The sequence below is a fragment of the Crocodylus siamensis genome, chromosome 13 (genome assembly GCF_052110815.1).
Source record: "Crocodylus siamensis isolate JL-2025a chromosome 13, ASM5211081v1, whole genome shotgun sequence".
Classification (NCBI taxonomy): domain Eukaryota; kingdom Metazoa; phylum Chordata; order Crocodylia; family Crocodylidae; genus Crocodylus; species Crocodylus siamensis.
Window position 1 is genome coordinate 7,838,888 of NC_143407.1, and position 19,602 is coordinate 7,858,489.

The 19,602-nt window shown below is 49.0% G+C and overlaps 1 long non-coding RNA gene across 15 annotated transcripts in view; it reads right to left on the reverse strand.

Annotated features, from left to right (window-relative positions):
• The window catches only part of LOC149853820 (uncharacterized), a 77,932-nt gene that overhangs the window by 34,885 nt on the left and 23,445 nt on the right, over window positions 1-19,602 (reverse strand). For 5 of the 15 annotated variants that reach the window (XR_016438957.1, XR_016438969.1, XR_016438964.1 and 2 more), the window contains exon 1: window positions 3,682-3,996. The exons of 1 other annotated variant lie outside the window; for it this stretch is intronic. This is a non-coding gene — a long non-coding RNA (uncharacterized LOC149853820). Of the gene's footprint in view, window positions 1-3,681; window positions 4,000-6,591; window positions 6,688-11,426; window positions 11,613-19,602 lie in introns of those variants that run through there. 9 more of the 15 variants (XR_016438961.1, XR_016438960.1, XR_016438962.1 and 6 more) reach the window with 7 other exon arrangements.

Consider the following 19,602-nt stretch of genomic DNA (forward strand, 5'->3'; position numbering starts at 1 on the left):
CTGGAAGGGATTTCACAAAGTCATCTAGTCCAGCGCCTTGGCTTAATGCAGCATCATCCCTGGCTAAACCATCCCAGCCAAGCGTCCATTCAACCTGCTCTTGAAAATGTCTGACGATGGAGATCCCACATCCTCTCTAGGTAGCTTGTTGCAATACTTGACAATCCCCATATAAATCGCATGCACACGCATCTGGCTGGTGCATGGACAATGACAGCGTTCTGTAGACGAACAGACTGAGGGATGACTGCCGCCAGCCTGAAACCACTGTTTCCATTCCCAACCATTTGGAGCAACTAAAAGCCAGTCTCAGACCACTTCCTTCCCAATCACGCTCACCAGGAAAAGGGGCCTTGTAAACCTCTAGGAACGGGTGCTGAACACATCCTGCTGCTCTCTTTAACAACTGAAAGAGAAGATTCAGTAGGAGAGCTTCCCCTGCTCCACCAACAAGCATGCAAGCTGCGCGTCTCCCCTCCCAGTGGGCCTGCACCTGGTGTCATCGTCTATGCTAGCGCCCAACAGAAGCTCCTTCAATTAGCACATGCACACGCTGCTGAAAGAGCCACCACACGGGAGGCAGGATAGGCAAGAACCAGACCCCGCTTGTGTCCGTGGGGAGAATTCAGTACGGTGTACACTTCTTTATAGCACACGCCCACACAACCATGCTTGCAGCTAGGTATGGCTGGATTGTGTGCACACATGCCCATCTCCATTACACACAGTGTGTTTGCCTGTGCACGTGTTGCTCGGAGCTCCTCAAGCAGGCTTCAGCGAAGCTCTATGTGCAACAACTCCCAACGTCCCACTGGAAAACGATATAAAAACAACCTGGGGAGGAAGGGACATCCTACTTGGTTGCTGCAGAGCTCTGGGGAAGACTTAATATGTCCAGGAGATTAAATGATGCGCGATGCATACAACAAACTTGTAAGATCTATGGGTGTGCTCTTCTACCCGAGTGCATGCAGGGTCAAGCCCAACACACATGCTTGTCAACATACCTCTTATGGAGCCCTCCAGTCCAGGAAAAGGTAATAGAAAGCAATAGCTTTGCTGTAGAATGACGCAATTCTATTGTGTGGACATAATTCTCCATTCAATTCCACATCTGCACTGTAGATAGATGACTCCCCACTACAAAGAGGTCAGGCCTGCATCAGACACCAGCTTTAAATCAATCTGCAGGGAGCCAGGATGCAGCAATGTCATTCCTCTCCTGCTCAAGGTTGCCGCTTTGAAAGGACAGAGGGAAGATGAGAAGGTGCGCTGCCATCGAAACTTCATGGTGAACCTCTTCTGGGCCCCAGCTTATAACAACTTAACTCCCCAGTCTCAATAGAGACCGCTTCCCCTCCGCTTCGGCCTTTGACACGCACCAAGGTGTGCGCTGTAGCCAATGGAAATCAATTAATGATGAATCGGGCAGTTCCCTGGCAGCGGGGACTGCCACTACTCGCATGTGCCACGTAGGGAAGCCACAGATGCAGCCACTGTGCAAAGCGCATTTCAGAGTCTTCACAGACAAACAGTGTCACAGCCCCCTCCACCCTACTGGGGAGGGCAGGAGATAAAAGGGAATGAGGTTCACACCAGTACGGAAACCCAGATTGATTTGCTGACACAAGACGGCTCCTATTAAAATCACAGAAATTAAGGGCTGGAATGGACCTCAAAAGATCACTGAGTCCAGCCCCCCCTGCTCTGGGCAGGAATACTGCTGAGATCAAATGATCCCAGCAAGGGGTCTGGTCCAGTCTCCTCTTGAAGACTTCCAGGGTTGGGGACTGCACCCCCTCCTTGGGAAGCCCATTCCAGATCCATGAAGAAGTTCTTCCTTACAAGCCCTTGTTGGCGGGATTGTTTGCTTCCCAGTTCCCAGGGCGAGTCTTGGACACTAGGCACAACCTCCAGCCCCTTCTGCAGGTAGTTTTCAGTACCTCACCCGTCACCTCATAGATCTCATAGACACCAGGGCTGGAAGGGACCTTGCAAGATCATCGGGTGCAGCCCCCTGCCCAAAGGGCAGGCAGGCAGCTGGTATCAAATGATCCCAGCAAGATAAGCGTCTGCGTGTTTCTTAAAAGAAGGTGCTTGCACCTTCTCCGGGGGGAGTCTATTCCAGGCCCTGGGGACTCGGACAGTAAATAAGTTTTTCCTTATGTCCAGCCTAAAACCGTCTTCCAAGAGTTAGTGACCGCTGGACGTAGCCTTTCCATAGGGTGCTCTGGTGAAGAGATATTCTCCCAGTTCCTGATGCTCACCCCTTATGTACTTATATGCTACCACTAAGCCACCCCTGAGTCTGCACTTTTCCAGGATGAAGAGTGTAATGACCTTCTGTTTTACCAAAAAAAGGGGCAGCCTTCAGCCCCCTCACCTGCTCCCAGAGCCTCAGGAACGTGCTGGGCTTCAGAGCCCTATCTCTGCCCCACAACAGGATGCTCTTTCTATACCTCATCCTTATCCACACTAGTACCTCCTCCATCCCTACCACACGGCACTCCTGCGAGGCATGGCCAGGCCATCAACCCCATTTTACAGGTTGGGAAAGACTCAGGCCCAGATGGACACACATCTGTAGGTGCCCAGCCCCCATTGGCTTCAGCGGGAGTTAGGGAGGCACCTCTTTCGGTGCTTTGGGGATGCAGGACTGAGGGACGCGGCCAAAGTCGCACAGGAGGAAGCCGATGGCCCTGTAGGAGGTGGACTGCGGGTTGCCACGCAGCACGTTAGCCCCTAGCCACCAGAACGCTTCGTCTAGCCCCAGCTTGAGCGATTTGAGGGAGGGCAGTGGGGGAGAGGACAGACACGGTGGAGGGGAAGGGGAGGGTTAGCCTCCATCGCTCCCGCCCACCGGATCTGCCTCTGCCCGAGAGCACTGGCGCGGCACCACGCACACTGAAACCACGGCTGACAAAAAGAGGGGGTGTCATCGTGCCAGAGAGAACAGTGGGCCGTGTAATTAAAGCGTAATTGCATCCTAAAGCTCACGCAGCATTTAATGAACTCATTCGGTCTAAATCAGCTATGAGTCAAGTGAAGGCAATGGCAAGGCCCCCCTCCACCCGGCCCCAGAAAGCGGGAGAAAGAGGCCAGAAGGGGGGACTCTGAAGGGAGCCCTTTTGCTCTAATTACAGCGAAGCCAGCCAGAGCTTGCCCATAACCTCCCAACACTTTCCAGCTGAACTGCTTAATCACTGTAAACTAGTTGCTGTAATTACAGCTGGTAGCTATTTATCTTGGGGCCCCGAGGGCTCTGCAGAGATGCTTTAAGAGGAAGCAGGTAACAGAGACAGGGTAGCTCTTGTGCAGGGAGCTAAGGGGAGAATAGTGTAACCAGCCATGGGGCACCACCCGTCAGCTCCCCTTAAAGGGCTCGGTTCTCTTAATAACCCCCCAGCCCACTAAAACCCAGAGGGGCCAGTAGTAGTTTCAATAATTGCCGGCTTGAACAGCACCTTGAACACCTCCCTGAGGGACAATCTGCTCTGCACCATTTGGCCGTGTGCTACTTTAGTCGGCTCGCCACAGGGGAGGGTGGAAACAACAGCTATTATTAAGAGGCCTATTTTGCACCCTGAAAATTTTGCGTTTGGGAAATTAGCTTGGCCCGATAGCTCTCACACGCTCCCTCTGAAGAGAGAAGGTTAAATGCACAGTCTGAAGAGTACTCACCGCGCTGGATTTGCTCTGCAGGTAATTTAACCAAGTGGCCCCCATCGAAATGTTTTTGTCCAACGTTTCTTTGTCACATCCCGACTCTGTAGCTGCTCGTTACTATACCCTCAGCCTTTCCAATCACTTAGATGCCCATGCTTCTGTCTGAAGAGGGAAGGCTGTAGTGAAGCCAAGTACTCGATGACTTCTTGCAAATGCTTTTCGAATGGACCTACTTCCATGGGAGTCGCAGGGAAATTCTTGCTATTGATTTAAAACGGGAGCAGGATTAAGCACAGGACGTTTTTATGAGCATGCTGCCTGCAGCTAAAATGAGCACAAAAAGAGTCCATCTACAGTGAATAACAAGATCCCTACCCTGTGAATGCTTTATACCTGTAAACAGTCCCCTGGACGTCACTTAAGAGCTGGCCATGATTTCTCCATCCCTTACACTGCCCAAGAAAAACTGAATACAGATCTCATGGCACTCTCTCACCGCCTAATTCTCTTTCCTGAGGCCCACTCCAACATTTTATGAAGTCAAGGGAGAGACGTTTCCATGAACTAGACCTTAGGGACAGATTTTTAATGAGAGCTAAACACCCAAATGCACTGGGTGCTTTTGAAAATTTGGCCTTTCGTAACCAAAAGTGAAGGGCCCGGGCCGAGGGCTGGCCAGCATACAATGTGTTCAACCATGAGTACTTTAATAGCTATTGAGGAAAAGATAACTCCATAGTATTCTGCTTGTTGACAGCAGGTTTTATGTCAGCCAATTTTTTCCACAATACTTTCAAAGCTATAAGGAATGTGATATGGGCTTCAACTTATCATTTGTTTGTCCAACCACCTACTAGTATTTTCACCTCTACTCTATAAAACACCAACATATGTGCAATGCATTTATTCCTGCAAGGGCACCCGTTGTAATAGCAGGGCCCCATTGTGCTGGGTGCTGCATATACACACACTAAGAGGTCCTGTCCTGAATGGAAAAGAAAAATGGGTCAGAGGGGAAACAACTTAGGCTGACAAGCTAGATGACTTTGGATAAGAACCAGAATAAGAACCCAGGTATCAAGTCCCGAGTCTGAGCCCTACTAGATCACGCTGCAGCCACAAGCCAAAATGATGGGAGAAATGGGAAACAACCAGCAGACAAGGAAATGTCAAAAAGACTCCAAAAAAAAAAAAAAAAAAAAAAAATCAAAACTATTTCAACCCTAAGAAGCAACAGCGTATCTATCCACTCCGTCATTTCCAAGACCCAGGGGTTAAAAAGGAGACGGGAACCGTTAAATCACCACAACTTATTTTCTTTTATCCTGAATGTTTCATGGCATTTTTTTTTTATAGGGCAAGAGACCCAGGTGAAGGACACTTCAGAGGTCCCATGAGATGCAAGGTGATCTCTTGCTGATGTATAAAGTTAAGCTCTCTTGCAGTCATGGGATGACGGACACAAGGGGGGAGGATGGCTTGTCCGAAACAACACGGACTGTCATTGGTAAAAGCTCGTGCCCATCACCACATACTGCTTGCTAGAGTATGTCCTATTGTAGGCAACTGTTGAACAGGAATGAAATATGAAGGCAATAGATGCTTCAGATAAAATCTGAGCCAACTCTTAAGCCACTGAAGAGCCTCGGTCAGTGACAGGCAGCAGATTGAGCGTTTAAAAAAAAATATTGCGTCTTATTAAATTAATAGGAAGAGCAAGATATAGTCAATGGCCTCTCTTGCTCCAGTGGGGTTCATGCACAACAGTGACAGTCAGAAAAGCAGATCTAAAAAGAAAAATTCTGGGTAGCCCGCACTATTTCCCTCACCAGCTGCTTCCCAATCACAACTGCTCCACTGACAAGAAAAAGCAAGTCTATTTTGCCTGGCTAGATCAGGCTCCAGTCTTCAAATCACACTGTGCTCTTTTCACTTCATACATCGCCACCAACAAAAGAGTCTTGTATTTCAAGACTGTGCTGGCAACTGCTTCATTAACGCATGGGGCAAGATGGAAAAACGGGGCTCGCTCGTCTACGGCTGTTATCAGCTCTGCACCATAAACAGGCAAAAATGTGGTTCCCTCCATTACACTCGCTAGGTCTGAGTCACCAAGTCACAGAGACGCACAATAAGCCAGATACTGATCTCCATTACAAAGTGCACCCGGAGGAGCTGCAGCAACAATGGCACTGGCACGGTCACCTGACGTTATAATTGCAGTCTCGCTGGAATGCAAATGGCAACCACTTTACGTCCCGCCTAGCGCCAAGCCCGGGGCTGGCACACAGACAGGATGGTTATGTCATAAGGAAGCGGATAGCTTGCAAGTACCGCTGCTCTCTCACTGGATGTCATCAGAATTGCTGATTTAGTGCGTCATAGGCCCCATACTGCTTGCAACTAAATGGGGCGTTTGCCCAGAGACGCACTGTCAGGGGCTCCTTTTATTGAGATGCTGAAGCCTGAGGTGCCTCCAGATGGAACACTTTGTGAGCGTTAAAAACCATGGTTATTTATATGGCTCTGTAGAGTTGTAAGATAATATGGGACCCTGCACACGGCGGCTATAAGTGACGGATGGACAGATCATAGTGCGGCCTACGTTAACCCGGAGCATAGCGGGTTAAAAAGTTACAGTGCCAGGCTGCCTTGCCCCTGTGCATGGTAACTGCATCAGTACAGAGCCGTAAAGGTGATAAGACATTCTTAGACAGCAGCATACAACAGCAAAATAAATCATAATAATGTATTCCATTACACAGTACCTGGTTTGCATGCTCCAAGCCTCCTCCTGGGTCTCTTAAGCCCCCACCCCCACACCCCAGTCTCGTGGGTCCTTTGTGCCTGTGGCTGCACAACAGGTGCACGCATTTCCAAGGAGCACTGTAAGTATTTACTGTGAAGGCTGGATAATTGCTGTACCTGAGGCGCGCAGGGTCTCTTCTGGGTGTGCGGGGCCTCCTGCTCCCATCCTCCTTTCCCCTCTCCATCTCCGAGGCAATCCTTCCTCCCCTCCACCACACCAACCCCCTCCCCCCCACCTCTCGCCAGGATGCTAAGTCAGCCACAGCCCAATCCCAGAAGCATTTAAGGTTTCTGCCATCAGGCACTAGGAAATCAAATGGTGATATCAGACAGCATTAGGATTAACATGCCTTGGCCCAGCGCCTAGCTACTGAGCCGTGCTCCAGCCCAGGCTCAGAGCCTTGAAATCTCTTCAGCCAGGCAGCTCCGTGTCTCTGAGCTGAATTGAGTTTGACAGTGCTCAGGAAAAGAGAGTCTCCCGTGGGAGACGAAGTGGGGGGGGGCAGAAGAGGAATTTACAATTTATAAAGCCGCTTTCAGTTTGACTGCGTCAGCTTTGCCTTAGGCCCTAGAACATGACGGGAGCCTGCCGGAGAAAAAGGGTGAATATTTGGGGGAGAGAGGGGAGGTGGGAAGCTGTAATTGCAATTGCTGGAACTCACTTCTAAGGTTAGCTGCTGAATACAGTAAACACACTCTCAGAGGCCGGGGAATAAGCATTGATTTTTTGCAAGCGTTCCAGTGAAAAGCTTCAATCAATCCTGTTGTCAGACACTTTTGCCTCTTGGCCTCCAATTATTCAGTCTTCTCCCCGACACCCCTCTCTCCCCCCGCCCTTTATATACACACCCTCAGCTAAAGGAGTGATATTTTAAGGGAATTACCCTCCCCACATCAACTGACAGGCAAAAGGGTGGTGGGGGCAGGTTCGGTATCCCACATGCATGACCTGGGGAGGACTGAGGTATAAGGTACACCCGGCCAACAAGGCACCTGGCCTAGAAGAGCCAGGGACCAGACACTCCTTTTAATCAACTTTGAGGCTATGCACAGGACAGTGGAGGACAATAGTCTGACTGGACGCACATCCCAGCTTGGACTAGCCTCGCTCACGCCGAGGTAGGAGAGCTCGAGCCTGTGTCTGAGCAGAGCAGGGTGCCAGGGGAAGGCAGGGAGAGGACGTTGGACGGGGGCAGCTTAGCTCATGTTTGTAGACCAAGAGTTTTCTGGGGGCGAGAGAAAATTCAGAGGAGGAAACTTCTTCCCAGTGTGGAGCAGGAGGACAGCACTGGGGCCCTGAGAGCCAGAAATTGATCCCGTACTATGGAGGGCATGGGGGAAAGGAGGGGCAGAGCATGAGCCATGTAGGGCAGGAGACAGCCTCTCCTGCAAGAGGAGGGACTATATTGTGAGGTCTCCCAAGGACACCATCTAAAAGTGCATGCAGCTAGAGGTTACTAGAGATATCTCCAGTGATGGGGAGAGCTAATCATCCACAGCACAAGCAGAGAAATAGAGCAGTACAATGAGTCTCAACTGGGGTGCCATAGCACCCTGGGGTGCTTCAAGACCCTTTGAAAGGCGGTGCCTTGAGTCCAAAAACATTGAGAACCACTGGGGTAAAGTATGAAGGTCAAGGGGAGGAGGGGATTGCCTGCCAGGAGAAGTATCCTAACTCCCCAGCTGGGCCAAAGTTGTAGCAGACTATTTCCTATCGTGCACCACAGTCACTCGGCAAAGGCAGATGTAGGCTTCAAGAGGAGAGACAGAGGTCACTATCCTGTGGCAGCTGGGTGGGCAAAGGAGCAGTCAAGTATTTGGTTTTTTGGTTTTGGTTTGTTTTTTTCTTGGGGGGGGGGGGAATCCCCCTCTGAAAATTCAGAATTTTCCAAATAAAACCATTCAATTTGGGCTGTGCCAACACAAGCCAACACAGCCCAGATCTGCAAGAGCTCTGCTCTGTGCAGGTGTCAGCTAAAGTGCCCACGCTATGCCAGAAGCGGTTGACAGCAAGGGCCAAGTTCTCCTCCAGGTCTAGACCCACATCTCAAGGTTATGACAACAGCTCATGGATACAATGGGCCAAAGCAAAGGCATGAAATCGTGGTCATTTTCTTAATCTCAAAACGGTGACTCTCAGGCCGCGCCGGGTTCATCCCCCCTGCTTCCTTTCCTGCTGCCTCCAAAACCTACAGGAGGAAAGCTCTGCATCTGAAAAAAGGCCACACGAGTCTCCTTGCGCCTCCTCTCTTGGGAAGGGTGGGGGTGATGAATGCAAAACCATGAGCTATGCCAGCTGCAGAGCCCCATCTGGCGAGCTTCACAATTCACTTACCCTGGAAACAACTCAGTGCTCTCCTTACAACTGTTGCAGAGATGTAGCATAAAGGTTTTACAATGAGCGCAGCCTTGACTGAGTCCCGCCCCCCCGGTACCTATTTCAGGCAGATGAGGTACAAGAAAAGAAATATAAATGCCCGGATGGTTGCTGGTTGCTTTGGCTTTCCTAGATTTCATGCAGGCAGTTTGTTACTCTGGCAGGGAATGAAGGGGCAGGGAAATGGGATAGGAGAGCAGAGAGAAAGGAGCCAAGTAAATGGGGCCTTGGTCCTCAGTGCAGCAAGGTAACTATATTTACCCGCTCCCCTATAGCCTCCGGGGAGAGCAAAGTGGATTACCTGCCACATTTTAATTCTATATGAACTCCAAACATGCCCTCTTCTATTCCTCTCTCGGGGCCGATTAAAGCTGAAGACATACAGCACAGCCCAATGTTGGCTTAGATGCAGGCTCCCGATTCCTGACATATTTCTAATGAGAGCTAAACGTTTCCTCTAAGCCAGCCAGCCCTTCCTCCTCCTCAGCATCTCCCAGCTTGGTACTTCATGAACGGCCTATTTGTTTCACACACTCGTGGTAGGTCTGTACCACTTCTCCAGTGCTGCCAGTTCAAAGCCCAGTTTGCAGAAGTATCGAGGAGTCAGCAGGGTCCCTCTACACTGGGACTTCAGGAGAACTCGGGGGTTTCAACACCCGGCAGATCCCATCCATGGCATTGCTAGATAGAAAGGGAGTTGCCCGAGTATTTTTAAAGTTCTGGCCCTGGATGACCACAAGTGATCATTATGTTTCCCATAGAAAGAGAGAATAAATACTGTGGCAGAGCACTTACGACATTTTACAGCGTAGGCTGAGCCTCACTCCAGAGACTTGCACAAAGTCTGTCCCACTCCGCACAACTGTGCGAGCAGACGGGGGAACCAGAGGCAGCTGGACGTGATGCCAGCTACATCATTCCCTCCTGTGCTGCTGGCTCTGACGCTGACATGGCTTAACCAGGCTAGATTGCTAAACTAGCGAGGTCTGGGCTAGGACTTGGAACTGGGTACAAAGAGAGCAAATCTCATTTATTTGAATCAAGAGCACCCAGATTCATTTGGAAACCGTGTATAAAATGGCAACACAAACAAACCTGCAGAAGTCATGAGCTGCTTTCCCCATTCCAGAAGTACCTGTGCACTTGGACTTCTCAAAGCATGGAGAAAAGGAACGAGAGGAGCCTCCATGTGAGAGCACAACTGATGCGTCTTGGGTGTAACAATCTGCACCGAGGGTCAGCCCCGCAAAGAGAGATCAGGTTTTCTAAGAGTTCAGCACAAAACCGGCCCCTTCTTTTGCTGCCCGAGTAGGAGGCAAGTCCCTGCAAAAAGCAGCCAACTCCACTAATCTCTAAAAGAGGCAGCATGCAGAAGGCCGAAATCACCACGACATTATTTGTCTTGCAGGGAAGTGGCTGCAACTCCCTGCCAATATCCGAACCCCAATGCACTGGGCACTGTACACACACCGGACTCTAGACACCGATGATCCTTCGGATAGTGAGGTGCCGACGCTGTAGTGGCCCCGCTGAACTCAGGAACGAGGGGCATGTCACCTTGCCAATGACAAATGCCCTCAGACTGCAACCCTGACAAATGGATATGCCCCCCCAGCCACATAGCGACGAGAGAGACAAGCCTCCCCAGGTATAAACAAACGCATCCTACCACGGCCCCAAAGCAAAACGAGCCATCAACGGAGAGTTAAGCTCCATTTGCAACAGATGCAATGGCAAATTAGCTGCCCAGAGCCACATCCCATTCCCCAAAGCTTGGACAGCAGCCAGACAGAAGCCTTCGCTTCTTCACACAGCATGCCCAGACAAGTGCAAATCTTGATAAGACCCCTGTTGCCCATCAGCTAATGTGTTAATGGTTTCACCCGAGTCATACAGCAGTTCTGTGCCATCTCAGAGAGTCCATCCTGGTAGAGAACAATGGCTGGGAAATCAGGATGGGCATAAGGGAGCCTTGCACCCAACTCTCACTTAATGCCAAGGAGACTGGGGTGGCCAGGCTCTCAAAAGCTCCTTTCAAAACCTCACTTGGTGCCCCTTAACTGGCCACAGTCCCCTTGCTCCCAAGTCCACGTTTGCCTGAACCCTCAAGGGAGACTATGAAACGTTGCATCACAGATGTCTTTGACTCGGAGACCTCATTGCAAATGCAAGGAAAGTCACCATTGCAGAGGCGTGACCTTCAGCTCTTAAATGGGCTAGACAGCCTCATCCGACAGCTCATATATTCCAAACTAAATTATATGTACTGTATATCACGGTTAAGAATAATCATAGTATTCGTAGTGGTGTGTTAGGTACTAAATTATGTATAGGCAGAGCGATTATAGAGAAGCACAGAGTGGTTGTTCATGCAGCTAATGGCCAAAGTACCACTATTTTCTATCAAGACAATTTACAGCAAGTATAGCAACTTCTCACTCTCAGATCGGGAGAGGCATTGTGTCTGAATCCACAGAGCTACAACAAGATCCTCCTTCCAAGCTCTCCTGAAAGCCCACCGGCATGGTGACGTCTGCAGAGCACTTGACACCAGTGCACCGCGACTGCTGCTTACCGTAGAGATTGGCAAGAGAGAGACAGTTCCTTCTACCCTTCTCATCAGTCAGGTTTCAGGCTTAGACTGCAGACTCGTTGGGGAGGAAACTCTCTTTCCTTCACGGGTATATGATGCTTAATGCAATAGGGGACTGACCCTATTATCATCCTGAGACTCTTCCAGACGTATCCAACAATCGAGCACCTATTGTGGGGGGAAAAAAAAAAAAAAAAATGCAGTAAGGACGTTTCTTTCTGGTAAATAAAGTCCTTGTTCACCCCCTTGGTGGATGGCTCCAGAGTCCTTCCTTGTAGGAGGAAACCCAGCATGCACAAATGCAGAACATTCATATCATTCTGCAGGCTTAATTTCGCTGCTCTAAGAGCCATTCAGATCAAGGGAAGTCAGCAATTATTTACTGTTCAAGAGGCGTTGGGTCCATTGCCATATGCAGAGTGTATGGGCAGGAACGTCAAGCCTTAGATCTTGCAAAACACTTACGCGCGTCTTTAATTCCATGAACAAGCACACTCCTTGTTAAAAGGCATTCAAATCAATCTGCAGGAAACCGAGGGGGAAGCACAAGTCACGAGAAGGAAAGCTAGGAGGAGACAAGCAAGTAAAGCTCTATGCTCGTGGCTTGGCTTTCACAGGTACAGGGTGTCCTGTTATTACTCAGTACGTGATACACAAAGTCAGGGATATTCACTGCAATAAAGTTAGATGCAGACATCAACGCCTGCAGAATCAAGGCCTTGGCAACACTTATCAGTAACCCTTTACGCCCTCCTTAATGAAGCCTCTCCAAGGACAAGAATCGTGCCACTATATTCTTCACCTTGCATTATTCGAGAACTTAAACTAGATTTCCATAATGGTCTCTTCTGCCCGTGGATCTAGGGACCTTTATGCTATCATGGCTTTTTCTATGATCAAATCAGAAGCGTGTCACGCCTTCAGGCTGCTGATCTTTCATCACAGTTTTAAGCTCGCTGGCTGGGAAATCCATCCCAGTCAAGACATTGCTTGGATGGTCCCCATAATGGCCATCCTGCCCCCACCCCCTTATGCCCCAACATCCATGCAGAAGGTGGAGCAGGTGGGAGACTACAGTAGGGGCTAAGAAGGACTGAACAACAGGAAACAAGTTGTAGCGAGGAAAGGAAGAAGGAAGGCAAGTAACTGGGGAGGGGGGTGCGTGGAAACAAAAAGAGAAGAGACACCCGCGCCCTTGATAGCTCTCACTCCAAGGTTGATGAAGCTGCCAGGAGATGCAGCATGTTCCCTTATTGATCTATCAAAGTCTGTTCTACAGAGAGGGGATTATTCACTTCTGATAACATATCAAGGTTGCCACTGATGAAAATCAATGGATTTGAGCTACCCAGACTTCATTTAATTAGATGGCACTGAAAATACCTTGGGAACAGGGGAGAGAGAGAGAGAGAGAGAGAGACTCTGTGATTACCTTGGCTTGGTGTTCCTTTTGCCTGGCTTAGATGACCCTCTTTTATGGATTATCAAGATAAATGGATTTAAACAAGAGGCCTTTATCCTCTCTGCCCTGGTTAGGGAAAGGAAAGGTATTTCTTAGTCATCTCAGTCCTCACTAAGGTGAAGCCACAGAGAGGGGAGGTCACTAGGAGCTGCGTGTTAGCAAATGGTTCAGCAATTAGCTCTGTGGGAGGCCACGTGGATTAATGCCTTGCTCGGACAGACAGCTGCTCCCAAACTAGGTAAGAAAGGAACGTATCAGAGGGATAGTCCCCCATGCAGAAATCACAGGGTTTGAACCAACAACAGGATAATTACTATCATCTTTTTTTTTTTTCCTTTTTGGTAGGATTTGCTCCCCTGGGTGAGTGCAGCACTTGGGAGACGTGTTCAAATCTTCCCCATCAGAGGGGAATACAGGCAAAGGCTAGGAGGAACACTGCTTTAGAACAGAGGCATTCAAGAAGCTCTGGACATGCTTCTGCTGCATCTAAGGACACAGAAAACAAAGCAAATTGCTGCTCAGTGCTTAAGGAAGTGTTTTCTGGACTTTGAAAAGGGTCGGTTCAGCTCTGGCCTGCATCCTTCAACCCCTCCAGAGGGTGCAGAGGCGACGCAGAACATCGCAGGACTAAACACGCAATCTTGCCTTTGCCCAAGGAGAGAATCCCCATCCTCTCTCTAAAGACAGATCCAGCCTTTTCATGCAGGAAGTCTTTATCTTTTCCTGTGATAGCACCATAGCTAGTAGAGAATAGCAGTAACTGGACTTTCTGATGTGCAAAAAGAGCCCAAAACCTTGACGAAAAGAGATAAGCCTGACTCCGCTGCCCTGCAGTAGCTTTGCATCTGGTCTTTCTTCTCCTTGGATGCCAGTCCAAGCCAATTTGAAACCCCAGATCCAACGCTTCAGTTTCCAGAAGGTTGCCACTGAATTGCGACCAAGCTCCATGTTATAATCTCTGCAAAGATGCCTCCGCCCAACACCCAGCCGGACGGAGACACCTGTTTAACATTTCAGAGCGACAGTCCTAGTACTGCTCCAGACACGGTTTCTGGAGAACCTGCCAGGAGAGTTTATGTTGTAATCATGCCAGGGCACGGGGTAGCATTTGCCAAGAGAAGCCAAGGTCTCCAACGAATGCCCTGGGGGCTGACCCTTGGGTGGGGGGGTGGAAATAAAAATAAAAACAACCCACACCCACAAAACCCCATTGAAACAAGACCCTTCCCTGAACACACTTCTTCCCTTGGAGAGAAGGTGAGAGCACAAACATGCAATAGCTGTCATACTGTCCAATACACTACTAGAAGGCATTCAGGTGCTACAGCAATTAAACACCGAGCCCTACGTAGCACATATTACCTAAAAGACCCCATCTGAGAATTACAGATCCCTTCCTGCCCTTGCAGTCAGCCATGACTGCCTGGTTTCGGGGTGTCTGTGCTTCTTTTGTTTTCAGAGGATGCCCAGCTTCCACCTGTGCCTGTCTGAGGACTCCTCTTTACTTCTATCACTGTACATTCCCCTTAATTTATTCCAGTTATGTAGATATAAAATACCTGCCCAGGACTAGGCATCTCGGTACAATCACAGCTCAGCAGCGTTGAGTCGAGGAGCTCAACAGGAACTCCAGCGATCACCTACCTATATAAACCTCCATCCCAGGCCTTCATCCTTATAAGCCGCACACATTCAGCCCACTCCCAAAGCCTCCTCAAGGTGAAGCCTTTTGTAGTACCCTTAATATGTCACCCAATTCAGTGACTGCTGTATTAAATATTTACTGCCAATCGCACTTAATACACCAGGCCATAAGTTAAACATGGTTCATGGCAGTGCTGACTAAAGGTAACAGGAGGTTGGGGGCGGGGGGGGCCATGTTTCCTAACTACACAAGTTTCATAACGCATATTAAGCTGATCTAATTTTTTTTTTTTTTTTTTTTTTAAATCATGTCTCCTGAAGACAGCCTCCTCCTCATGGCCTGGCCTTTATCAGAAACTTTTGCCAGTGCAGAAGCATCCATTAGGAGAATGAGAGCTTCCCCTGTGACTCTCTCTATCCTAAACCCCAGCACACCTCTGCTTAACCATTCAGCCAACGTCCGTCCGTGCAAGAAGCAGATGCCAAGGCCACAAGTCATTGATCTCCAATTTCCACCGTGGAGTCCGGTGGGGCTCTCGGGGTGGCACAAATAGGCACCCGGCTGCATCTCCCTGCACGCAGGGAGAGGGATGGGATTACAGCATCCTTTTGCTTCTGGAGCGGTGCATGTGTGCAGTGAGCCCAGGTTGGTTGGACTCTGAGCGAGAAGCATATGTCTGCAGTAATGTTTCTGGTTTCGCGCCAACAGAGCTGGGCTCGGAGGCCGCTGCGGGGAGCGGGCTGCGTGATGGGACTCTTGAAGCACCATCTTTAATGGGCAATAACAGAGCTCAGCCATCCGAGGAGCAGCTAGGAACTGCAGGGAGGCCACGGCACAGGTTCTTATGGGAAGCACTGGTATCAGGAGGCAAAGGGAGGAGAAGCCAGCTAGCTTAGCCCTGCTGCATGACTATGTCCTAGCGACCCATAAGTCCCAGGCTCACTTCCAGGGTTAACGTGCCCTTCCAGGGAAAGAGGTATGATGGGACAGCTAGAGAGCCTGACATGGAGACTGGGCAAGTCACCTTGGGGCCTCCAAAGTTAAGTGCATTGTGGTGGCACCATTAGGGACCAAAACCCCGTTGTGCCGGGTACTGTACAAAGCCGAGAACAGCTGTACAAGCAAATGGACTTTTGTTCATGGCACTGTCTGGTTGTGTTCTTCTGGAGACCAGGGCATGGGGGAGAAAGGAAAAACGTAGATCCGAAGTGCATTGAATCAGTAAAAGGCTCTCAAGACGCTACAACACCTGCTTCAGCTCTGGCCTGCCAGGGAAGGAATTAAGTGTCCAGCTCCTACAGATGGGACCAGATTTAGGAAAAAAAATAAAACGAGACTCCAAGGCCCCTAAATAGAGGGGTTTTGTTTGTTTGTTTTTTGAGGGCACCCTGCCCTTAGGAGTTGTTTGCGAGGCATCTCTAGATTTAATCCAGATCAAGCCAACCATGTACATGCAGCTCCGATCCCAAACGCACGGCTATGCCAGTTTTTACCAGTTCCTTTAGCTTCACCCAGTTCTGTGAAAGCAAGTCTCCATATCCAGCCTCAAATGACGCAAATAAAGGATGAGCTAAAAAGAGGAGACAAAAGCCTTGTCAACCTGAAAAGGATACGGACAGACAACACAGTTGTACTGCTGGTGAGGGGACTGCAACAAAGCAGCTTGAAAGCGAGCCATGTGTTTCACAGCTCCACAGCCCCCACCATAAAACAGTAAAACACCATCATTTAGCACCTTTTCCTTCCAGTCTAAGCTGCCCCAGCTTCACTTCCACCTACTGCAGAATAGGAGCAAACTTACCACAGATCAACTTACATGCACTCAAAAACATTAACCTCTCCTGCTCCCTTTAAAATCCACATAATTATTTCACCCGATTAGTTATACCAGCATACGCCGTTCTTTTTGTGACGGAAGACTACGTAGCCTTGGTTTATCTTAAGCTCTTATGCAAGCAGCATGAGCCGAGTGAAGTACTCATACCAGAATAAGGGCACCCCCCTCCCCATTCTGATACAAGTACATCCATTTTTAAATCAGATCTTTACATTATACTAGAAAAATGCTTTTGGGCTTGTCTACATAGAAGCCTCTTCTGGGATCGACTCCTATGCACTACACAGAGGCTATAAACCTCCCAATGCCTCATCGTTACCAGGCTTTTCCATGTCAGCAGGAACACGCGTACACGCTTTTTGCAGCAAAGATACAGCCCCTGTCAAATGCTCCCTACTGCACGCCTGTTCGCCGAGAGATGACTTGTACAGCAACAACAGAACTGTAATTAATCACAACGGCAGCTCAACCCCGAACTTCCTTTCCCCTTTTTTTCCCAGCTAATTTCTTTAATTTAATTTTTGCAATATTGTTAATCTCATGAAGACATTCTTCAGCACCACTGTGAAGCAGAAAGATCTTGAATTAATTATACAATCAGGAGAAAGGAAGACAAGGAACCAGATAGAGTCATTTCGCATGTCAAGCCCCTAATCCCTTTCTGAGCAGCCTAAGGCCCTTTGTAGGGGCCAAAGTCTTAGCTGATGTAAAGTGGCCTGGGTCAATTGATTGTAGCCATCAATGCCACAGGTCAGACACAGAAACGGGGTAGGACTTTGACCCATCTCAGCTAGCACTAGGAACCAGCATAGTATAGCTGGGGAGCTTGCAACTGTCTCCATCTCTGAGCTGGGTCTATAACCTCTAGTCAGGGTATAAACTCAACCGAGCTACATGCACCACATCTGGCCCTTGGCCATATAATCTAGTCACGTGCAAGGTTAGGCAACAGCAGGGGGTAAAGTTGACCCCATAGCCACCTTCAGATGTGACTTCAGTTCCCTGCATTGCCATAACTCACGTGTGACCTCTGGCAAGTCACGTGCTGTCAACGCCTCAGCCCCTCGCCTGTAAAATGGAGACGAGTCTCCTTTGGCTGCTCCAGCTATAAACCTTTGAGGGAGCAACCACCTCGTGGTGTATATAGACAGCACCTCCTCAAATGGCCCCAAGTTAGAGGCTTTGGGTAGGGCAGCACACACATACACACCTGACCCTATCACCCAACCCTTCACTCCCTTGATCACAGCCCAGCACCTCCACACCTCTAACACGAGCCCCGGCAAACCATTTCATAGACAGCTTTTTAGCAGCACGAAGAACAAAATGGGAGCAAATGATGCTGGTCCATCCACGAGAAGTCCTCAAACAGTTCTGAGAAGCCCCAAAGCACTAGTTGATGCAAGTGCACACAAGGAGACCATCCTTAGTCGTGTCTACACTGCAAAGAGGAGCATGTTCTTAATTCAGATTAAGCATGAGGTTGTATACGTACAGCATAGAGGTAGCCATGCCAGCTTTGGTACTGGGAACAGTCTAGCACAGAGCTCAATGCTGGCTAGTGGCTAATTTACCTTGCTGATAAACAGGGTAAGTTAGTGCCCTGGGCTGCTAGTCAGACTACTTCCGGTACCAAAACTAGCACCTACCTCTAGACTACAGTATTCGGCAAAAACACGCCCTTTGCTAAGTCGCATTGGGATAGCAGTGAAGGCAAGGCAGCAGGGGTTAGCAGCTCAAGTCCACCCCTAAATTCACCTGGGCGCTTCAGTGCAAGCCCCTAACCTGTCTTCCCAGGAATTTAAAGAACATACTCTACAGAACAGAGATACCAACAGAGACCAGGAAAAGGCTGCAAGTAGAAAGTTAGCAGGATGCTGTGGCACATGCTTTTAAGAAACCTGCAGCCAAAAACATCCATCCAGGGACAACTGGGTGGCAGAGGCAGCCCTGCTGGGCTAATAAGCCAAGTCTGTTTTGCCGTCATATCAGCCCCTTGGACTAAAGGATCTTCGTAACGAAACTTCCTAACCCAGAACTCATATAGGAGCAGCAGCCAGCCTCAGCAAGTGGCCAGAAGTGCATATCATATTTTCTTGAATACAATATGCAACTACCCCCCATCCTCCCCCCTCCCCCAAAAAACAAACAAACAAACAAACAAACAAAAAAACAGCGGCTGGAAATTATAATGCATGCTATATAAAAGAAATATAGCAAGAGCAGTTCCTGCTGCAATCCCCAGGGAGCAGAACAATGAGCAGACTCCACTCCCTGCCTTTTCTCAGTTACTTTCCTTGTCATAAGATCTTTTCTTCTCCATTCCGCCTTTCAAAAGCAAGGTGTGCATTAGATTCCAGGGCATGTTGTATGCCAGAAAATATGGTATTTGTTTTGTATTTGAGAGCAGTCAATTGAACCTTTGCTTGGTAGATCAAGGGATGCCAATTTGACCTTAGGTCCACAAAGGCTTCCCACTCTGCTCCAAGTTCTCCGTTACCCCAGTCGGAACAAGCAGGTGAAGTATCCCAAGCTCCCGGTTCCTTAAGAGGACTGTTTCTGAAAAAAGTTACTTTTGGAAATTTCTAAATGACCGCATCAAAGCCCTCCATCTTGTTTTTATAAGAAGAATAATAAAGAGAGAATCAAAATGACAGTCCGAACAAAATGCTTTGACCTTACAAAAGCCAAGTGCCTTGATAATTTCTCAGATGTCCGTAAGTGCTGTGCAATGCTGCAAAATGAACGCCCCATGTTCTTTTATCAGCAATTTCCAGTGCTGACCTGCTCTGTCAAAGTTATCTGCTTTCCAAAAATGCCCCCGTCCGCCATCCTTTCAGCAGCTCCGTTCTGTGTTAATTATTAGTGCAATATATACCACCTCTGGACATGTCAGCCGGTACAGATGGTGACCCACCAGCTGATTAGTCAACCTCCCTTATAGGGAGTGGATTACAGCCTTTTTTCAGTGTGCATGGACTTCCAGGTAGCTTCCGGGTTTGTTTCAATGCTGTGGCAGTGACCTATAAAGCCCTCCATGGCTGTAGGGTCCTCCTTCCCTCCACTCTCTGTTGGGGGCTGGCAGAGACAGGTAGACTGGAGCTACTCTCCCTGCAGGTGCATTAAGTGACTTGGCTCAAAAATCACACAAGGAGCACAGGGGAGAGCTAAGAGCTGAGCCTACCACACAGGCCTTTGCTGAACCATCTTTAGA